This window comes from Phascolarctos cinereus, unplaced genomic scaffold (assembly GCF_003287225.1).
Source record: "Phascolarctos cinereus isolate Bilbo 61053 unplaced genomic scaffold, phaCin_HiC Scaffold_1;HRSCAF=81, whole genome shotgun sequence".
NCBI classification, from domain to species: domain Eukaryota; kingdom Metazoa; phylum Chordata; class Mammalia; order Diprotodontia; family Phascolarctidae; genus Phascolarctos; species Phascolarctos cinereus.
In genome coordinates, this window is record NW_027555514.1 from 251,879,910 (window position 1) to 251,902,713 (window position 22,804).

Here is a 22,804-nt window from a genome sequence, read left to right on the forward strand (position 1 = left end):
GTATCTCTGAGTTGTTTTAATTTGCATTTCTCTAATCAATAGGGATTGAGAGCATTTTTTCATATGACTATAAATGGCTTTAATTTCTTTATCTGAGAACTGCCTGTTCATATCCTTTGACCATTTATCAATTGGGGAATGCCATGTATTCTTATAAATTTGACTTAATTCTCTATATATTTCAGAAATGAGGCCTTTATCAGAGAGACTGCTGTAAAAATTATTTCTGAATTTTCTACCTTCCTTCTAATCTTGGTTGCATTGGCTTTGTGCAAAAACTTTTCAATTTAATGTAATCAAAGTTATCCATTTTGCATTTCATAATGTTCTCTTTCTCCTGTTTTGTCATGAATTCTTCTTTTCTCCATAAATCTGATAGGTTAAACTATTCCTTGCTCTCCCAGTTTGCTTGCAGTATCAGCCTTTATATCTAAATCATGAACCATTTTGAATTTATTTTGGTATATGGTGTGAGATTTTGGTCTATGACTAGTTTCTGCCATACTCTTTTCCAATCAAAACAAACCTCTAATTGCTGTCATAATAAGTATTATAATATCATGTGTTTAAATTTTGCTCACTTATGTTTTCTCCTGCTTGTGAACAATATAGGAACTTTTCATATTCTGGAGGGCTCTATCTGCCATTACATACAAAACTACTTATTTAAAACACAATTGTTAATTATCTTCTCAATACTTCATTTTTACCACTCTGGGAAGTAAGGGTCAGCTGGATAGAGTGGAAAGAGTGTCAGGCCAGGAGTCAGGAAGACTCATCATCCTGAGTTCAAATGTGACCTCAAACACTTTCTAGCTGTGTTACCCTGTGTAAGTCACTTAACCATGTTTGCCTCATTTTCCTCAACTATAAAATGTGCTAGAGAAAGAAATGGCAAACCACTTCAACACCTTTGCCAAGAAAGTCCCAAATGGGGTCATGAATTGTCAGACGTGCCTGAAAAATGACCGAACTGAACCGGGCACGAAATGCTCTATCCAGCTCTTCCTCGTTCCTCCAAACTAATACCTTTGTTTTGGAGGTTACTTGGAGTTTCATGTATCTGAGTCTTCTCTCTCCAAGTCTCTCTTCAAAATGACTGAGGACCATGCTTTAAAAAGGGATGTATAAGATACTACTCCATCTTGCTCCAACGTTTTCTAACGCACTCATTTATAATCATTGCTTTTGAGTTAATGAAGCTTTCATTTTACTGACCTGTCTCTTAAAGGAGCTAGGTCTTTATTTTATCTGAATGATATTCTGGGCTCTTTTATTTCTGGGTTTTCCTGACGCCGCTTTTCTTTTGTATTCCTGTCACCCATTAGAAAAGCCCTTCTTGCTCTTTTGCGGAGGCCTGCGACATGCCTTCCCGACTAAGGAAGACGCGGAAGCTCCGCGGGCACGTCAGCTAAGGCCACGGGAGCATTGGCAAGTACCGGAAGCACCCCGGAGGCGGCGGCAATGCAGGAGGGCTGCGCCATCACCGCATCAACTTCGACGAATATCATCCAGGTTACTTCGGGAAAGTGGGTATGAGGCATTACCACCTGAAGAAGAACCAAAGTTACTGCCCAACTGTCAACCTTGACAAACTGTGGACACTGGTCGGTGAGCGGACCAGGATGAATGCTGCCAAAAACAAGGAGCGACTTGCCCCTGTCATTGACGTTGTGCCGTCGGGGTACTACAAAGTCCTAGGAAAAGGGAAACTCCCCGAGGAGCCAGTCATCGTGGAGGAAAAGTTCTTCAGCAGAAGAGCAGAGGGAGAAATCAAGGGTGTTAGTGGAGCCTGTGTCCTTGTGGCATAAACATCCAATGTTATAAAATAAAACAAATGTCTTTATTAAAAAAAAAAGCCCTTCTTACTTTACTTTTCTGGCTCTTTATCACGGCCATGAAATAGCTAACTAAGGCGAAATGTACCTAATGCTATGTTCTAGGCTGTTTTCTCCAAACTCTCTTGCACTCAATGATTTCATTAACGCTACTTGGCTTTTCTATACGTTTGTCTAGATGATTCTCACATCTTTAGAAATTACAAGTATTATGAACTTGGAATCTGAAAACTTGTTCTGAAAAGGTAATAGATAAACCTATAAATACACACACAGGTAACTCTCTTCAATATATTTTCTTTGTAATCCTATGTTTTATTTTAGATTTAAGCATACCCATGTCTATGCACACATGTGCACACACACTTAAAATGGTGATAGATACATACACAGATCCATAAATAGTTAATCGTATTCAATATCATTTCTTTCCTTTGTTAATCCTGTTTTATTTTATGTTTAAGAATGTGTATGTGCATGCACACACTCAATAATGGTTATAGATACATAAGTAGATTCACAGATAAAGAATTTATTCACTATAATTCGTTTCCTTTGTAAGCCTATTTTATTTTATGTTTAAGAATGCATATGTGCATACATGCACATTCACACGTGCTTAATAATACTGATAGATACATAGATTCAAAGATAGATAACTGTATTCGATATAACTTCTTTCTTCTGTCATCTTGTTTTATTTTTTTTAAGAATGTGTATGTGCAGGCACACACGTGCTCACATACTTAATACATTCACAGAGCTCCAACAACATATTATTCCTCTTGACATTTAAAGCTCTTCACAACCTGGCTCCTTCCCATCTTTCCCATTAATCCCTTCCATGCTTTCGATCATCCAGCCATACTGACCTGCTTTCTGTTCCCCACAGATGTCCCATTTGTCTCCATTCTTTGGTCTTTCCCCCCCTACCTGAAATTCTCTCCTAATCTTTGCCTTTTAGAATTCTGAACATCCTTCAAGACTGAGGTAAAATATTACCTTTTTTCGATAGAGGCCTCTCTACATCTTGTCAGCATCCAATGCTTCCTCCTCAAGGTTAGCCTGAATTTACTCTGCATGTATCTTACATATAGTTAATTACACACATTGTCTCCCTCATGAATGTAAGCTTCTTGAAGGCTGGAACTGGTTTCATAATTTCTTTGATTTCTCAGTGCTTAGCAGTGCCTGGTGCATACTTGGGACATAATAAGTAGATGTAGATTAATTGAATATTGTAGAATAATATGAAATACATAAATTAGTTTCCTTTCTAATTCCTAACATAGCTAACCATGTAACTTTCTTAAATACAGACTAATGTAAAGTAGTAATCAAATGGATGTAAATCACTTCTGGCACTATAAAATGGCATGCAAATAGCAGTTTACTGATATATTTACATCTTGGTTTTCATAATTTTTCATGATAATCTAGTTTGAAATGTCTTTTATAAGCTTATTCAGAAATCTGAAAAATGGGAATAATAACATATACAAATGTTGTTGACAAGCAAACACACGCTTAATATCTGTTAATTTGCTGTGCAATGACATCTATTCCTGTGCAAAATTATGAGGTACTCAGAAAAATGTCACTCAGATACTTTATCATCAGTCAGTGCTGTTGCAACTGTCTTCCAATGCAAGAAATCCTCCTTGCTGGTAGTTACTAGAACTCAGGGCTACCCAACTTCATCAGCTATCTATAGAGGCAGAGGTTATTTTTCTATGTTTTCTTTAGTGCTCCCTACACTGACATATCTGCAAATAGCTGTACCTCACTATAGCTGCACCAAACCTACATATCTTACTTACTCTGATTACCTGTATATTTCCTTCCTCACACTCACTCCATAATATTGGAGGCATCCTGCTCAATATCTGCCCATCTTTAACACTCCTCAAGCAAAAATCCAGGGAAGAGATCTGGTACCATAATGCAACAATCACTAGTGTAAAAAAAAAATAACAACTTGACACTTGTTTACAGCCTGGGGAGGAAGAAATAATGATAAGCAGAGAAATCCACCTTGCTTGAGCTTTCTTAGCACTAGTACCTACCTCCCATAATTGTTTTTAATATCAAATTAGATAATGTCTGTAAAGCACTTTGTAAATTTGGATTGCTTTCCTGATAGAAGCTATTGTTGTAATAATCATTCCAGAACACACACACATATATACATATATATGATACATATATATATATATACACATATATATGTATATATATATAATACTCACATATATATGTATGTACATATATACACACACATATATATTTATTATACACACATATACATATAAATATAGATATATACATATATAAGCTGTTGTTATAATAAACATTACAGACCATATATATATATACACATACATATATGCACACATTCACAGAAATATGTGCATATACAAACACATATACACATACACATACATATATACATGTGTATATACACACACATGCATGTGCATGCACACACACACACAGCCAATGAGTATAAAAAGAAAGGAAAGATATATGACATAGCAAAGATCAAAGTGATTTGGAATATATAGATATTAATTAGAATCAGTAACTTACATAATGAAATTCTTGGTTATGTTATATATCATCTGTTTTTCATCACTCTATAGACACGCATATTTCACTAGTATATACTTGTCTGTACATGCATAAGTGCACATATACCATATGTAAACTAACTATATTTAAATATAGACATTAAAAGATGAATAGTTTTAGATAGATAATATATGTATATATGCACATGTCTTTGTGTGTGTATAATATATATATATATATATATATATAGTGTGTGTGTGTGTATAAATATATGTGTGTGTGTGTGTGTGTGTGTGTACATATCTGTATATATAGACAGTGGGAGAGAGAGAAAGAGAGAGAGCAAGAGACAGAGAGGATTTACATTTACTCTTTAAATGGTGGGGCATTTAAATACACTAAATAGAAAAAAAAATGACACATGAAGTGATGCTGTGAAAGGTTAATAGCCAACACAGTAGTGCAAATCATCATTTCAGTGTCCTAGCTCCCAGAGGCTGCATGCCAGTATCCATGTAGGACAGTTAGATGCTTATATTTCAGGATTTTGACCTTTAAAATCTATCTAAGAGCCAAAGACATGGGCTTTTTGCAACATAACATGGAAAGCATTTTGATTTTTCTGGAAAAGCCCAAGGGAAGGAGTTTATTTTATTGACTAGTAGAGGCAAGTCATTTCTGAATGTCATTACCAGGGAAGAAGCAACCTTTCTCTCAGGTCAAATTTTACAGTCACATGTACTAATACTGAATTAGGAGTTCTAGCAATTTTTTAAAGAGGCTAGTTAGAAAAAAAAAAAATAACTATTGGCCTTTCCATTAAAAACAAGACAAAACAATACCCATATACTTGAATATCAAAGTAACCAAGAAATTTCATTTGAAAAGTCTCAGAAAACAGTAGCATCCCAACCCTCTCAAACAGCAGACCTATATTCAGAAGATTTCATCACCCTATCAGTATTCAGAAATTCTAGGAAGTCAGCACAAAGCTCTTGAACTTCAAGAGGGACAATTATATCAGATATTCTATGCCCCATTTGGCATTCCCATTTTATAAAGGCATTAACAATTGATTGTAGAAATAATATGGAGATCAGTCATTCCTTCACAGGATCATAGAATTGAGAATTATGTACACCCACATATGTGTGCATCCATATGTATATGCACACATTGTCTACATAATTGTAAATGTATTCATATGCATGGTAAATATGTTGATAAATAATAGCTAGTGTGTACATAGCATTGTAAAATTTTAAATACTGTGTATGTATATATATATATACACACACATATGTATATACATATATATGTAAATGTGTATGGATATACATATATATCCATACACACACACACACACCACCATTTGATCCTCACAGCAACCTTGTGATGTAGGTCCTGTTGTTATTCCCTTTTTACAAATGCAGAAACTTAGGCTGAGAGAAGTTAAGTGAGCTGTATAGTGTCACAAAATTAATAGGTGACTGAGAAATAATTGTAATTCATCTTCCTGATTTCAAGACCAGCTCTCTGTACACTGTGTATATTACATGAAAAGAGGACAGAACTTAAAAAGACTAAAAACTGTATCATAGGACTTCCAAAGTACTCCCCCCAAAAGAAAGCATCATAATATTTTGACAATTATATATATGGCATTATGGCATATCTCATGCACATCTCCTCTCCATTCAAATAGCTATCATCCTACTTCAGACCCTCATGAATAACTAATTGTCGATGCTATTGGAGTAGTCTCTTAATTAGCCTCCCTTCCTCAGTTCTCTCTTCTCTCCAATCCAACCTGCACACATTGGCCAAGGCAGTTTCTTTATTTGCTTCTTTTTCCTAGAAAAACCACTGGACCATGATGTTTTCCATCTTAGGAATCTCTAATGGCTCCCTAGTACCTCAAGGATCAGATGTAAATTTTCTTATCTGGTTTTTAAAACACTATCATAACCTGTACCAACCTGCCAGTCTAGCCTTATTCACAGTATTCCCCTATATTCACTTGATAATCTGGCCAAATTAGTTCTTTGACTGTTTCTCATACATGGAGCTCCATCTGCTGTCTGGAATCATTCCTATCTCACCTCTGCCTTTTAGGGACCCTAGTTTCCTTTAAGATTAAACTGAAGGGTCACCTTGTCTTTGGAGTCTTTCCTGATACCTATAGCAGCTAGAGCTTATGCCACACAATAAATTTCCTAGTATTTATATTATATGTATACATGTGTATAGATGTATTACACATACACACACACACACACACACACATATGTTATGCATGCTTTGTTGTTGTTCATTCAATTCAATTGTGTCTGATTATTTTTTACCTCATTTATAGTTTTCTGGGTAAAGATACTGGAGTGCTTTTCCATTTTTATCTCTAGCTCATTTTAGAAATGAGAAACTGAAGCAAACAGTTGAAGTGACTTGCCCTGGGTCACACAGCTAGTAAGTGTCTGAGTCTACCAGAGAAGATGACCAGATGGATAAGCCCAAACCCTGTCTTATCATGTCAGAAGACATGAATTTAGAAGAGATTATTTCAACAGTGCAGAGCCAAGGTGAAATGTAATATATTTATTTAGTAGGTCCAAGGAATGTTTGATGTTTTAACGGTTTTTACTCACAACCTTCCAGAAGTTTATAAGAATGGTTATAGTTACTGACTGCTTAAGTCCTAAGAATGTAAACTTCTGAGATAGTTTTGTGTTATACATTTCAAACTTCATGTTACAGGAACACGTTAAACTCAATGTGTCAAAATCTGAACTCATTTTTCTTTCTAATCCTTCTCCTGTTCTAAATGTTCCTTTTTTTATATCAAAGACAACATTGTCTTCCAGCATCTTAGGTTCAGCATCTTGGCATTATCCTGAGTTCATCATTCTTCCTGACTACACATAACCAATCAGTTGTGAAATCTATCCATTTTTACCTCTGTATTTCACATCGCATCACTTCTCTACATTCACACAGGCAACACCTAATCGCTCAATAGTTCAGACACTCATCACTTCTTCCATCTGATATTGTAACAGCCTCCTAATTGGTCTCCCTTCCTCAAGTCTCTCACCACTCAAGTCCATCCTACACACTGATGCCAAAGTAATTTTCATTCAATGGACATTTGTTCATAAGACTCACTTATTCAACCTACTCATGTTGATTTCTATTTGCTCCAAAATAAAATGTAAACACATGTCTCTAATCTTTAAAGCCCTTCACAAATTGACCACAACCTATCTTCCTGGCATTACTGGAAATTATTGTTCCACCTTTCTCCTTTCCTCATGCCTTAGATTCTGTAAAACAGTTCTTTTTGTCTTACTCAGGACACTGTATGGCTAGATCAAGATTAAGTTTTAATAATGAATCTCCAAAGTTTGAACCAGATACCATATTTTACATACTTATAACTTCAAATAGTGCAAATATGAAGACATACATCGACTTCAAAGGATTTTTTATTGGCTCCTGCAGTATATCTTTATCACTTTGTATTTACTGTCCCTCAAGCTTAGAATGAATGCTTTCTTTACCTCAGTCTCCTAAAGATCCTTTTTTTCTTTTAAGATGAGTCTGTCAGCAAGATCGTTATGAAGTCTTTCCTCATCTCCTAACTACAAATGCCTTTCCTCCAAAATTGCTTTTTATTCAAATACTTTGTATACATTTGTCTTAATTAACTTTGTGTGATGTGTGTGTGTGTGTATCCATGTCTATATGTATAAGTGAGTGGAACAAGCATTTTTTAATCATCTACTATGTCCAAGTACTGTGCTAAGTGTTTCACAAGTATTTGACAAGTATTATCCTCACAAAAACTCTGGGAGGTGTGTGATATTTTGATTTCCATTTTACAGTTCAGAAAAGAGAGAGAGACAAAAGTTAGGGGACTTGTCTAGGTTCACATAGCTAGAAAGTGATTGAGACCAGATTTGAATCAGATCTTTCTGACTCTAGATCTAAAACTCTATTTATCAGGCTAAATACGTCTAACGTAAAACCATATACATTATTTGCAAATTTTACACATATATGTATACTTACATACATGTATGTATGTATGCATGATATGCATGCATATAAAATGTATATATGTGTGTGTTATATAATATATAATTTATTTGTAAAATGAATATAAATTTTATCCATATATGTGTCTGTGCATGCAGTGCACACACAAACATGCACAGACACACATACATGAAAATGTAGTTTCAGGGTGATTTATAGATCCTCATTTTTTTTTCAGGTTAAAAGATGTTAAGTGCATTCTTAGTATGAAAGTGATGATGCCAACTCCAAATGAAATCTACAATCATTACACAATAGAATTTTATAGAGTGGTAGACCATAGTGTTAACTATTTATTAATCCAGGACCTTACTTGCAACCATTGTGTTTAGCACTTAGTTAATGTTATAAAGGAAATATTTGAAAGTATTTAATAAGTTATAGTTTGATCTGTTGGATTTCCCCTTCCCTCCCCAATGAATTTCTTATGTAGAGTTTATTACAGGTTTAATAACATCATGGAATTAGAAGTAAAATTATTAATTGTTTTTTATTTCACAGATGAAAGAATTTAGCTTTAGAGGGATTAAATGAATCATCTCAAATCGTTCAGTCATTAAATGCTTTGAGGCTGGTTTCACTGTTACATATTATCAATGCACAGACTAAGAGTACCTTCCTAATTTATGAGTGTTTCTCTGATAGAGAACAGACTTTGCGTTTATTAACATTGTTCTTTCTCAGAGTCTTTTGCTATATTATTCTCTGTCTCTTTTTCCCTACACTGACTCTTGAATCTTCTTCTTTTCCCTCTCCTCACTCCCTACTCTGCTTAGTGATCTCATCTGTTCCCATGAGTTCAATTATAGCTATGCAGATGACTGCCAAATCCATATATTCAGTCCTAATCTGTCTGGACTCCATTTCCACATCAACCATCACCTTCTGGATAACTTCACCTGGAGAGCTCATCAGCATCCCAAAATTGACATTTCACCAACTAAACTAAACATCTTAACCCTCAAGCTTCCCCTTCATCCAAACATCTTTATCTCTATAGCATAGTCAGACTCTCAATCATATAGCTTTGTAAAGTCAGAGGCAATCTTAATTTCCATCTTGTTTGTCATTTCCTGTGCCTTAATGATATCCATTACATTAATATACCATAATTTGTTGTTATTCCTAAATCAAGAGGAATTCCCTTACCTTACAATTCTTTGCCACCACAAAAAGATTTGGTTAGATATTTTTGGACATATGGATTTCATTCAACTTTCTTTATCTCTTGATTATATGCCTAAAAATTATTATTAGATTAAAGAGTAATATCTTCTTAATTCATATCATTTATTACATTCACTTCTCTAATTTATTCTCCACATACATGCCAAAATCATGCTCCTATTCTGCAGTGGAAAGAACTACATGGAACATAAAATATCTGCAGTATATAACCAATAAAGAATTTATGCAAAAAAATGGTATATACAATATCATCAAAGAAATGTAGGACTAGAAAATGAGATTCGATGGACATGTCCTGAGAGTGATGACCAAGACATTTATACTCAATATATTCCAGTTCTAATGATAAATTATTATTACTAAATCAAAGATGTGCCTCCTCATCTCTCTTGCTGAAAAAGTTTCGGAATAAAATACTAGCTTTTTGATTTGACACTTAAAGCTATTTACAATTTGACTCACCTAGATTTTATATAAATTGATTTCATATCACTCCCAGTCACTATACATTCCAGCCAAGTTAATGTGTTAGGAGGACCAAAATATGTTTTTTTCCCCCTTTTGAATGACATTCCATCCTCTGTTTCCAAGACCTTGTATAGTCTGGCTTTCTTCAATCCCATGTCTTTGTAATCCTAGATCGCTGCAAGTCTCAATTCATGTCATCTCCCACCCCCTCCTTCAATTCTGTCCCTTTGCCACCTCTGAACTTGACTTTGCTTATATTTTGTATTTACTTACCCTAATTGTTGTAGTCCCCAGAAAAGGAGTGCAAAATACTTGACATAATAGATTTTGTTTTTATTTTTGTCTTTATATTCCCTGCTTGTAGCACAATCCCTGCCACATGATAGGTACAACAAATTTTTATGCAGCTATGTTGAAGAGATGTAGAAGTCACCCATTACCCTGATTGAACTTTTTGTGGATATTCATGGGATGAAAAAGATATGGATGACTTGCTGTTGGCAGAGTCAAAGGGAATACCCAATGAACTGACATCACAAATCCATTGAAATTGTGGCCTATAATGTGGAAAATAGCACTCCAATGCTTCAGTAGTTCTGTATTGCCTCTAACATAAAAAAAAACCCTCCTCAGAACGGCTTTTAAGGTTCTCTGATTTGGGTTCCCACTTACACTTTCTGTCTTATTTTACCTTAGTCTTCTATGTTTCAGCAAACCTGGATTAATAGCTGCTTCTCAAAGTGAGCAGAGTATCCCTTGTTTCTCTACATTGACACGTGTTCCTTCCTATGTCTATAATCTATCACTTGCTCATTTCTACCTTTCAGGGAATGTTGCTATTCTTTTAATCTCAGTTCTGGCGCCTCTTCAACTGTGAAGTCACAAGATTGGAGGATTACAGTCTTAAAATTAGAAGGGATTTCAGAGGCAATCTTGTTTAAGCCCTTCATTTTGCAGATGAGAAAACTGAGTCCTAAGGAGTTTAAATATATTATTTAAGTCATAAACACAATAAGCATTAGCAGAGGGATATGAAAACCAATTCTCTGACTCCACAATGAATTTTTTTTTCCATCACCTTTTTGTTTAACATGGTGATTGTCCCCTGTCACTACTATTGTATCCCTAGGGCATTAACACAATGTCTTATTTGAGGTAGAGTAATAATAAATGTTTGTCAAATATATGTATATATGTATGTATGTATGTGTGTGTGTGTGTGTGTGTGTGTGTGTGTATGAGCAGTCATACTAACAGGAATATAGTATGGAAATAACAACAATATATCAGTGAAAATGTTAAGGAAATATTAGTAAATGCCTAACATTAGTGTAGTGGATAAAAAAGTACTTATAATCCCTATTCAAGTTTTGAGCATTCCATCTCCCTTTTTTCAAAATTTGTTTCTCCTATGTGTTACTTAAAAAAAAATGTTGCACCTTCATCACAGTATATGTCACAACTTCAAAATAATCATATGTGGGACACACATAGACCTTTAAAATTTACAAAGCACTCCATATTGACTATATCTTTGGATCATCATCAATACTGCATGTGAGAAGCTATTATTATCCCTATTTTACAGATGAAGAAACCATGGTTCAGAAAGATTAATTGACATACAAAATCACAGAGCTTTAAGTGTGAAAGGTGGCTTGGATCTTTCCTCTCTGAATTGGTCTGATGCCCTATCCACTACATCATTCTGCCTTAGTAGGGAGAAAAAGAAGGAGGGAAGGGGAGGCAAGGAAAGGAGGAAGAGATAGGAGAGAGGGAAGGAAAAGGAAAGGAAGAATAAATAGAAGGAGGAAAGAAGGGAGAGCGGGATTGATTCAGGGAGGGAGGAATAAAAGAAAGGCAGGGAAGGCTGGAAAAAAGAAAAAGAAGAGAGGGAAGGAGAAAGGAATGGAAGGAGGAGGAACAAACAAATACAAGAGAAAGGAGGAACAGATAAATAGATGAGAAAATAAATAATTAAACAATGATTACATGACTGCATATATGAACAAACAAAATAGAATGTGATAACTACTATCCATGAAGAATGATTATAGTCTGGCATTAAACATGTATATTCAAAAAATCAACATTAAAATATGCTCCCTTCTTATAATTGCATTTACCTTTCTTTTCTCTGTGATTGCTTCCTTGCCATTCCAAAAGCTGGTATGGACACAAATATCATATGATCAATAAGAAATTACCATTTTCCTACTTTGGATTATTAAATTTTGTCAATAAAGAAGATTGCATTTCTTTTGTAAAAGAAAAAAATTACGGAGGAGTACAAAGACTCATAAACTGAAGAGATTTTATTTTCTAAATAAAGATGAACTTGGTGGAGCTCTTGGAATGAAAAGGCACTGAAGAAGGTGTATTGAAAGTGGAACTTGAAAAATTATTGCCCTTTGCCTTGGTACACAGACTATAAAACAAGAAGAATGTTCTCTGGCTAATAAAAGGAAGAATTGGAACCTATTACAAAGAGCTACATTGCATATGTCCACTCTGTAGCCCAACAATATGGCACTCTCTTCCTATATGATATCCAAAGAATAAATTTCCAGTGTGATGTGTGGAAAATTTGGTATGCAGTTCATTAACAATGGGGAAAGTCTGCCAAATAATCAAGCTTCTCATCCTGGAAAACACATCTATGGCCAGGAAGTGACATAGTAGTATGTTCAGAAATGTGACATTCATCTCTGTGAGAAAGGAACTACAAAGATGCTTGAAGGTCTCCATTTTTGGAAAGAATATGCTGATATTGACACAGTAGCTCAAATCCTTTCAAAAGTGGTCTGAGGTCTTCCTTTCATTAGAGGGGAAGAGGGACAGACAGGACAGAAATAGGAAACTTGAGCCTGACCATGGTATGATCATTTTAGTCAATGCACAGTTTGTAAAGTGCTCAATTAGAAAAAGAAAAAAAAGTAAGCTGGTATATGTGTATAGCACATGCTGGATCCTATACAAAAGTTGGAAAACTACCTCTAGCTTTCCTTGGCAATCTTCTTGACAGGAAAGGGGATTTGGCTCCTGCCTTCATCTCTTAATTTGGTATCAAAAGGACAGGAAACATGTAATGAGAGCTGTCAAACATTAAGTCTTGCCAGATACAACATATTTGCAGGAATCCTACCTGGATAATAAAGAAAACTGTAAAATATGAGAATTCCCTTTATTTAAATTATAATTTAAGGTTCCACATATTCTCTAAAAACTGATAGATATAAGCATATTAGTTGACAGTGAGGAGAAATTTGATTTAAATCATGTAATGTGTATACTACATATTTTGAATTTTTTTGATATAAATATAGAAGAAATAGACATAAGTATTGACATAAATTATATATGGATATATATGGAAATAAATTATGATATAGATGTAGATAAATATAGAGAAGAGAAAGAAAAAAATAAACACCCTTTCCAGCTAGGTGGCACAGTGAAGAGAACACTGACCACAGAATCTGAAAGCCCTAAGTTTAAATCTGGCCTCAGACATAATACAATACTTTACCTGCAAGACTGTTGTCAGAATAAAAGCATATAATGCAAAGTGCTTAGTACAATTCCTGGCACATAGCTTTAGTACACCCTTCACTCATTTTTTAAATCAATCTTCCTAAAGCATAGATCTACCTGATCATGTCACCCTCTCTCCCTATTTAATAAACTCTAATAACTTCCTATTACCTCCAGTATCAAATATAAAATCTTCTGTTTGACATTCAAAACCATTTACAATCTGCTAGTTCTTGCTTTTCTAGTCATTTTATACTTTACTCTCCACCACTTGCTTTGTGAAACTCTTTCATTAGTGGAGGAAATTTCCACATCCAGAACTTCCTATAACAATTAAATCTTAAAGCCTAAATAGATTTGCAACATCTCTCTTCCGCCCTGCCTCAACAAAGGGCTAAATATTACCATCTGTAGTCCACACAAAAATATACATTTGGTTACTATGTCATCATAGCTTTCTCACATTTCCAAATGTGCCATGTTAATTGACCAGCTTCATAAAAGCTAAAATCTGTCATATTTGTCATCTATAATGGGTTAAGGACCAGAACCATGATTTTATTGGTATAGAAAACATGTTTTCCCAAAACTTCTGGTCTTAATGGGTTGCTGAGACTCAGCAGCACTTCTTACACTGTGGCTTACAACCCCATATGGGGTCGCAAAAAACTTGGCAGTGGTAAAAATTTTCTGAATGCACAATGATGAAAAATTAATAAATTATGAATTAAATGCGTAATGAATCTGAGGTGTTTCTGGCAGTATTTGCCTGTATGGCATCGTACAGTTTCACTGCAGCCTTGGTTCTAAAGACACAGCATGCTCTCTTTGCACTAGACATGCCTCATGGGGCAGCAAGTGAAAAAAGTTGAGAAGTCCTGGCTCAGATCACTCTGGAGTTAAATGACTAGCCCAGGGTCACACTAGTAGATATACCAGACAGCACTTGAAACTAGGTCTTCATGGCTTCAGATCCTATCCATTATGCAACACTGCACTCTAGAAATAGAATGAAATTTTCTTTATCATTTTGCTCTTATTGAGAGCGAAATGTGGTTTCAGTGGATGCACTGATTGTTGATTAAGTAATTATTTAAAATACACCGCAATGCATTGATGGTTGTTGGCTTGGAGTCTTTCTTATGGTCCATATATACTTGAGAGACCAGATACCTTTTTATAGTTTTGGCTCTAACTTTCTCCATCAAATTTTATTCATTTTGTTCCACAGATACTGTGCATTGCACTTTGTCAGAAGTTTCTCTCTTTGCTTGTTTGTTTTCTTTTATGTTCTTTTCCCCTTCATTTTTCTTCCCTTCCCTTCCCTCCCAGTCCTTACTCTAACCTCTCCTTCCCTTTCCTTTCCTGCCTTTTCCCTAGTGGGATATCTTTATGGGGAGAGATTGTGACTCAAACAGAATGTTTGGGAAAAAAGATTTTACCTAAGCATTCTTGGAGTCAAGGATGAAGAATATGATACTGAAAGCTTATAGCAAAAACCTTTTTTGAAATTTTACCTTTTACAAATTTCCCTGGGCAAATCTACCTCAAGATCTTAAAAAAAAAATCTTTCTCGCTTCAGTCCTCTGGGGACATAAAAAAATAGCTGAATTACCCTAAATTGATTTAAATGTGGCCAAGAGCTAGGAGGAGACATCCATGTGATACTTTCCAGGATTGACCTAGAAAATACTCAAAAGTAAAACTCCTGCACTAATAGTACCTTTTTGTTGTATTCATTGACATTAGAGATGGACCATCTGCAAGTTAATTTATTCTCACCATTTTGATCACCTGCAATATTAAAAATGTTCTTGAACATCAAATGCACAATAAATCAAAGAATGAATATTTAGGACATCTTGATAAGGTAGTTCCGGTGTAATCAAATTTAGTGGTCTTTTATTTTTCTTTCTCTGAACTTCTGAATGTATTGAAAGCTCATGATGAAATGAATATTAATGTAGAATGTAATGATGATTTTAAAAAATTCTGATCTGTTTCTATCTCAAACCACTGCACGTATTTATTGCTGAAGGGGTAAGGAAATTATTCCAGGAGGGGAAATAAAAAATAAGGCATTAAAATAATTGAAAATTATGAATTAATATCTGTTGATTATGGCTTGAGAACAGAAATAACATTTGAAGATAGAGACTGGGAACAGGAATGGTTAAATGACTGCAGTTTGACAGAGGCACTGCAGAAAAGGGGGAAAAAGCATGAGGAAATGGGATCTCTAAATCATTTTTGAATCTTTGCTGCAAGTAGTAAAATGAGCAGTTTTGCCTTCTTTCTTATTTATTAACACATGCCCATGCTATATACTACACCCTTCTTCAATTATTCATTGGCATTTCCTCCCCATTTCTTAAGGAAATACTAAATTATTTTTTTTTCTGTTTATTCAGAATCAGAGAGGCAAATTCTTCTTGCTAAAAAGGAAGCCAGGGGAAATTCAGGTGCATGCATTTCTGTTGTCATACACCTAAGAAAAAATATGTCATAATGGAAACAATTATAAGCTTTAATCTGTAATTGATCAGTATAATGTACAATAATAAATTTTATACAACTATAGCAGATGGTCTCCAGGAGAATTCTGTTGGAAATGCATTTTGAGTAAGTCTTCCAATTTTGGACATTTGTCTTTGATATAAGATTTAGGGATCAATTCCTTCTGAAGTTATATTGGTTGTATTTCTCCTTTGCTATTCTCAGAAAAATATCTAGACTTGATATTTCCTAATATATGAGTACACTTTTGCCTCCTCCTCTTCTCCAGATGTTTATTTTTTCTCAGCCTCAGGGAATTGTATATTTATCTTTGAATCACATCTGTTCACCAAAGTTATCTGCTTTTAAGAATAAAGTTCAAGTTGCTTTTACTACCCATTAATGTTCCTTCGAAAGTTTCCTATTGGCCAGCCAGTGTTTGATTTTTAAAAAGTGTAGCAAAGCATTATCAATATGTCACTTATTTATATATTTAAATGTGTGGCCCATACATATTAATAATCAGAAATAAATAATTTTATTGCTTCCTCTGGACACTCTAGATACAGAAACAATATCCTATATAATTTGTTCCTTTTAATAAATTAAATTTATAAAAATCAACTACATGTTAACTTTTCAAAAACCTTAATGCTAGCACCTCAGCAGAGAAATGTACCGCTCATTACTGGAAAATCAGCCATGAAAAGCATCTACTGTATGGATTTCTTAAGTATATAGTAATTCACTGTCTGATCCAGGCCAGCCTGTCAAACTAAAGTAGGTAAGGGCTTTGTTCTCTCCTGCCATTTTCAGAGAATCACTTGCCTATTATCTTTCTTCATGGTTACTGAAGGAAGAAAATCTTTATCCAAGGTAATCCAAGCAGAAGCAAAATTATTTTTGCTATGATTGATTTTGTATTCCAATTATACATGTGTATGAACACATCTCAATAATCTATGTATGGATGGCTTTGTGTGCCTGTGTAAGTACTTGGAAAACAGGTCCCCTCAAGTTATCAAGGACAAATGGCTATATTTTCCTCTTTCAGCCCCAAAACATAGAGTTTTAAAGAACATAATATAGTCAGAAGTGAACTTTGACATGGACAGACTCAAAATTGTTTGAATAGTTCTAGACAGTATATAGTCTATATGACATATAATATACATATATACACATATATACTGTGTGCATATATACACACAAACACACATACATATATTATATATCTTTTTTTGTATATATGTATGCATGTATACATTTCTCTAGTTTGCTTTGTGAATGACCACATTTCAGTTAGATGCTGGGAGTTTTGGAAGAGGCATTCTATTAAAAATGTTTTGACCAATTCGTATTCTCTAATACTCCTTCACCTGTCCAACGAGTTTAAAACTGCAGTTCAGCGTAAGGGCCATGGTGGGGAGAGAGTGATAGATTGGATCCAATCTGTTATTATAGCTACTCATTTAGCATTAAGATTAAGGATGAGAGAGGAGGCCAAGCCAATTCCCACTCCTGTCCCAGAGTATCACCTGTTCTGTGTCTGTCCCTCTTTCCACTCAGTGGACTGAAAACATAATTGCATTTAAAAAAAAAAAAAGAGAAGAGATGTCATGAAATTCAATAACTTGACATCTTGTTAATCAAAACTCCCTCAAGAAATGCTCCACATTTTACTGAATTAATATATTTACCTGGAAAAAATCTATATTCTCACAGTATTTCTGAACTAGATTTTTCCTCAGATAAAGTTGGGAACATTAAAAAATTCTTAGGAAACAGAATATGGATTTGAAAAAGTCCATTTTTAAGAAGTAATATGTAAAAAAGAAACACTTGTTTTATTCACAGTACTACATTACACCAATATCTGTGAAACAGTTTTGAAAGAATAATATAAAAGAAAGAAATTATGCATCCTGCACCTGTACCCAGCCAGCATAATTTTTGCATTTCTATTCTTGGGTCACTTCAAAAAGCTCTCTTCTCTAGACTATAGATAATTAATGCACTGAAGCTAGAAATATCTTTTTTCAGTAGTCTGGTTCATTTCTGATCCATTCATGTTAAAAGCACAAGTAGAAGACTATTAATTCCTGCATTGTAGATGTACTTCAGAAGACTTTTTGACATTTTGATATTCTGCTATTTCACATTTAAATTCTTTCCCATTATATAATACATTGGGAAACTAAGTATGATTCTTTAGCCAATGTAGTACTTTGAAAAAGAAAAGGCAAAACAAAACAAAAAAATAATAATCTATCATTTTTTCATATTCTGTATCTGCCTATATACAAAGAAAAGTAAAGTGAATGTTTTAGCTGGAATCTCCCTAGATACTTAACTATTTTCTCCTTCAAATAAAAACAAAAGATTAAGCTGTGGAGTCATGAAAAAAGTGGGGTTAAAAGTTGCATGTTACTCCTTTAACAAATTCAAGAAGCATTTATTTAAAACCACCTCCAGTCAGCCAATAAACATGTAAGATCCTACTAGACTTCAGGCACTTTGCTAAGCACTGAGGATACAGAAAGAGGAAAACACCTTCCTAGCAACATATGAATAGCTCTTGAAAAACTGGAGAAATACACAGTTTATTTTTTAAATATAATTTAAAACTTTACTTTCCCCCAATTACATGTAAAATAATTTTGACATTTTTTTTTCAAATTTTGAGTTCAAATTCTCTACTCCCTTCCCCTCCCATTGAGAAGGCAAGCAATTTGACATAGATTATACATGTGTAGTCATACAAAACACATTTTCATGTAAGTCATTCTGTAAAAGAAAACAGACAGAAAAGAACACAAGAAAAATATGGTAAAGAAAAAGTATCTTTGATCTGCATTCAGACTCTACCCATTCTTTTTCTGGGAATGTATGGAACCCTTTAGCATGAGTCCTACAGAATTGTTTTAGATCATTGTATTGCTGAGAACTGTTAAGTTATTTATGGCATATCATCGTACGATATTGCTAGTACTGATTACAGTGTTCTCTTGGTTCTGCTCATTTCACTTTGCATCAGTTCATGTAAGTCTTTCCATGTTATTTTTTTCCTGACAGTGTGCTGTTCATCATTTCTTAAAGCAGAGTAGTATTCTATCAGAATCACATACAGCAACTTATTCAGCCATTCTGCAATTGATGGACATCCTTTCAATTTCCAACTCTTTGCACCCACTAAAAGAGTTGCTATAAATATTTTTGTAGCATAGATCCTTTTCTGTTTTTATCTCTTTGGAATACTGATCTAGTAGTAGTGTTGCTTGGTCAAAGAGTATGCATGGTTTTATAGCCCTTTGGGCATAGTTCCAAATTGTTCTCCAGAATGGTTGAATTTGTATATAATTTCACTGGCACTACCTTAGTGTTTTAATTTTCTCCCCCCATTCCTGTCCCAAAGTATCACCTAAATTATAATTCAGTTGACAGAGAGTAGCAGAAAGTCATGGTAATCATAAAAAACAGTATATGCAAAAAATCTAGAAATTATAAAGCATGTGGTATATGCACAATGTATGGGAAATGACTAGCAGTTGCCTTTTACTAGAGTATAGAAAAAAAGGAAATGAGTCAATCAAATGAAATTGGAAAGCTACAATGATGCCAGATTTCATAGGATGTTGAATGCTAAGGTGAGTTTGTATTGTAGTCAGTAGCAATAGGAAGTCATTGAAGCCTTTGTAGCCAAAAAAGATTGTGACCAGAACTTGCATGAGAAAAGTAATCTCACAGCATTGTAAATGATAGATTAAAGATGTAAGGGAGAAGGAGGAGACAATGTAAGTGGAGATACAGCTCAATAGGGTTTTTGTAATAAAGTCAAGAGACAGCCACTCATGGACCCATAGCTTCTTAAAAAGAAAGCTTGCTTTTTGTTTCAAAAAGATTTCTAGCCAATTGAATCTACAATGTGAGGAGTGTTTGAGGGTTTTTCTTTCTTATGTTAGAATAACAATGATATTAACAATAATGCCATTTCATTTTACATCATGTCTTCATCTCTTCAGGGTCACTTTCCTAACCCAGGCCAAGGTTGTAGACATGTCAGACCTAGAATATTTGGACTGGCACATCCTGGGGAGGGAATTTCAGGGATAATTAGCACAGAGAACATAATCACAATACCAGTTCAGCTAAAGAGGGGCCCACTGAATCCAGGACAGCAATTCTGCAAGGTGATATCTAAATATAGAAGAAAATCAAAACTAGAACTAGGGAAGCAGTCATTTCTCATAGGTAATGAGAACAGGTATGTTAACCAGAGAAAATGGTTTTCAGTCAGTTTCACTGAAACAGTAAAGGTTGTATAATCATTTGCCATGTCAAGAAAGTCCTTTAAGGTTTTTATATGTTAGAGCGGAATAGTTGAATGAATTATTCAAGTAACCTCCTGAAAGGAAGTGGGAAAGGTAATCAACCAAGCAATCTATCTCAACCATAGGCTTTAGATTAAGTGTGAAAAATATTTTAAAGCCATTATATGAAGATTGTCAAGTCAACAAGCATTTATTATGCAATCACTAATTGATGAGTGTGGGGAATTTGGATAAAAGGTATAAGAAAAACAGTCCCTGTCCACAAGGAGCTTAGATTCTAATGGGTCAAGAAATTTCCTCGAGAAAAGCAGAAAGGAAGGTAGGGGATTTCCTGTGAGGTAGGGAAAATGCTGAGAATCAGGAGCAGAGCCTATAGAGGACTGGAAAAATGGCTGGTCTGGGTGCTTTCCATAAAGTGGCCATTCTGTGAGGTAATAGGCAATCATAATAAGGGCCATTGGAGCAGAGAATGCATCCAGGGGGAGATGTCCAGTGGAAGAGTGAATTTCCTGAGTAAGAAAGTTTCTGTGTCATGGTAGAAAAAGTTGCAGGAGTTAGGAATTGAGCCTGGAAAGGAGCACATGCCTACTATACTCCTGGAATATTGCTGCTCATCTATATGAAGTTTGTTCCAATTGCCTGATAGCTTCCCATCATGCCCTGTGAATACTGAGAAGAGCACAGAGTTAGCTAGAATTAGGGAGTGATAGCTGGCAGCTAGAGTTCCAGCAACTTTTACGCAGCAATTACCTGGGTGGGGGAGGCGGATAATGATTTTACGTTCAGCCATAGCCTTGTTCTCCTGCCCCACATCCAAACCCTGTCCAGAGAAGGACATTGCTAACTTCTAACTGTCTGAATGATTTTGGATTTCCCATCCTCCCTTCAATATCCTAGTGACATCTCTGGATCAGCTTATAGTAAAGTTTGTATTAGGAACCAAGGATAGAGTAAACATGAATTCATCGTTCCATAAGGAAGTCAGTCAATCAAAACACACTTATTCAATTTCTTCTATGTGTCAGGTACTGTGCTAACTGCTGGAGATACAAAAAGACACAAAAGACAGTCTCAGACTATAAGGAGTTCACTGTCTAAAGAAGGAGAAAAGAGTAAACAACGACATTTAAACAAGTGATGTGCTCAAAAAATCTATATTTTTTTAAAGGCACTAAAATTAGGAGGGTTTGGGGATGACTTTTTGTAAAAGTTGGGATTTTATTTTGGACTTAAAGGAAGCCAGTGAAACTAGTACATGAGGGGGAGGAGGAGAGAAAGCATTATAGAAATTGGCAACAGCCAGAGAAAATGCCCAGAGCCAAGAGACAGAGTCTCTCAACAACAAGGAGGCCAATGTCACTGGATTGAGGAGTTTGTAGTAGGTAATAAGGTTTAAGAAGTCTGGAAGAGTAAGAGTACCATAGGTTATGAAGGTCTTTGAAAGCCCAAGATGGGAATTTTGAATTTAATACCATAGGTGATAGTGAGCCATTGAAGTTTATTGAGTGTGTGTGGGAGGGAGGATCGGGGAAGACATGGTCAAAGTCAAACTTTAGGATAATCACTTGGGTGACTAAATGGGACATATATTGGAGTAGTGAGAGACTTCAGGCAGGGAGATCCAGGATAGTCTATTACAATAGCTCACATGTAAGGTAGTGATGCCTGCACCAGAGTGGTGGGAGTGTCAACAAAGAGAAATGCTATATTTGAGAGAAGTTACAAAGGTGAAATTGGCAGTCTTGGCAAAAAATTGGAAATGGCAGTGACAGGCTGTGAAGAGTCAGGAATGACTCCTAGGTTTATAGCCTGAGGGACTGGGAAAATGGTGCTGCACTCTACATGATACTGAAGATAAAAGGCTGGGATGGTTTAGGAGAAAAAAGAGATAATGAGTTCTGCTTTGAAACACTAAGTTTAAGATTAACCCAGAAAAGAAATTATGTGATGCCTAAGAAGGGGAACTTCTTGAGTACCACCATAAATGAAAGAAAAAGATTTCTAACAATCAAGACCACTTTCATGCATTCGTGTGTGTGTGTGTGTGTGTGTGTGTGTGTGTGGTGTGTGTATTGATTTGTGTATATATAAATACATATATTGCACATGTATATATACATATATACCTATAGACATTCATATACACAATACATATATATATACACACACATATTTAAAGGAAGGAAGAATGGAATAATCATTTGTTAAGCACTTACTATATGTCAGTCATTATGCCAATTGATTTACAGACATTATCTTCTTTGATTCTTACAACCCAATTTG

The 22,804-nt window shown here is 35.0% G+C and overlaps 1 pseudogene; it reads left to right on the forward strand.

Moving 5' to 3' along the window:
* The first annotated feature begins 1,270 nt into the window (after positions 1-1,270).
* LOC110213224 (large ribosomal subunit protein uL15 pseudogene) lies at positions 1,271-1,811 on the forward strand (annotated as a pseudogene).
* The last annotated feature ends 20,993 nt before the right edge of the window (positions 1,812-22,804 follow it).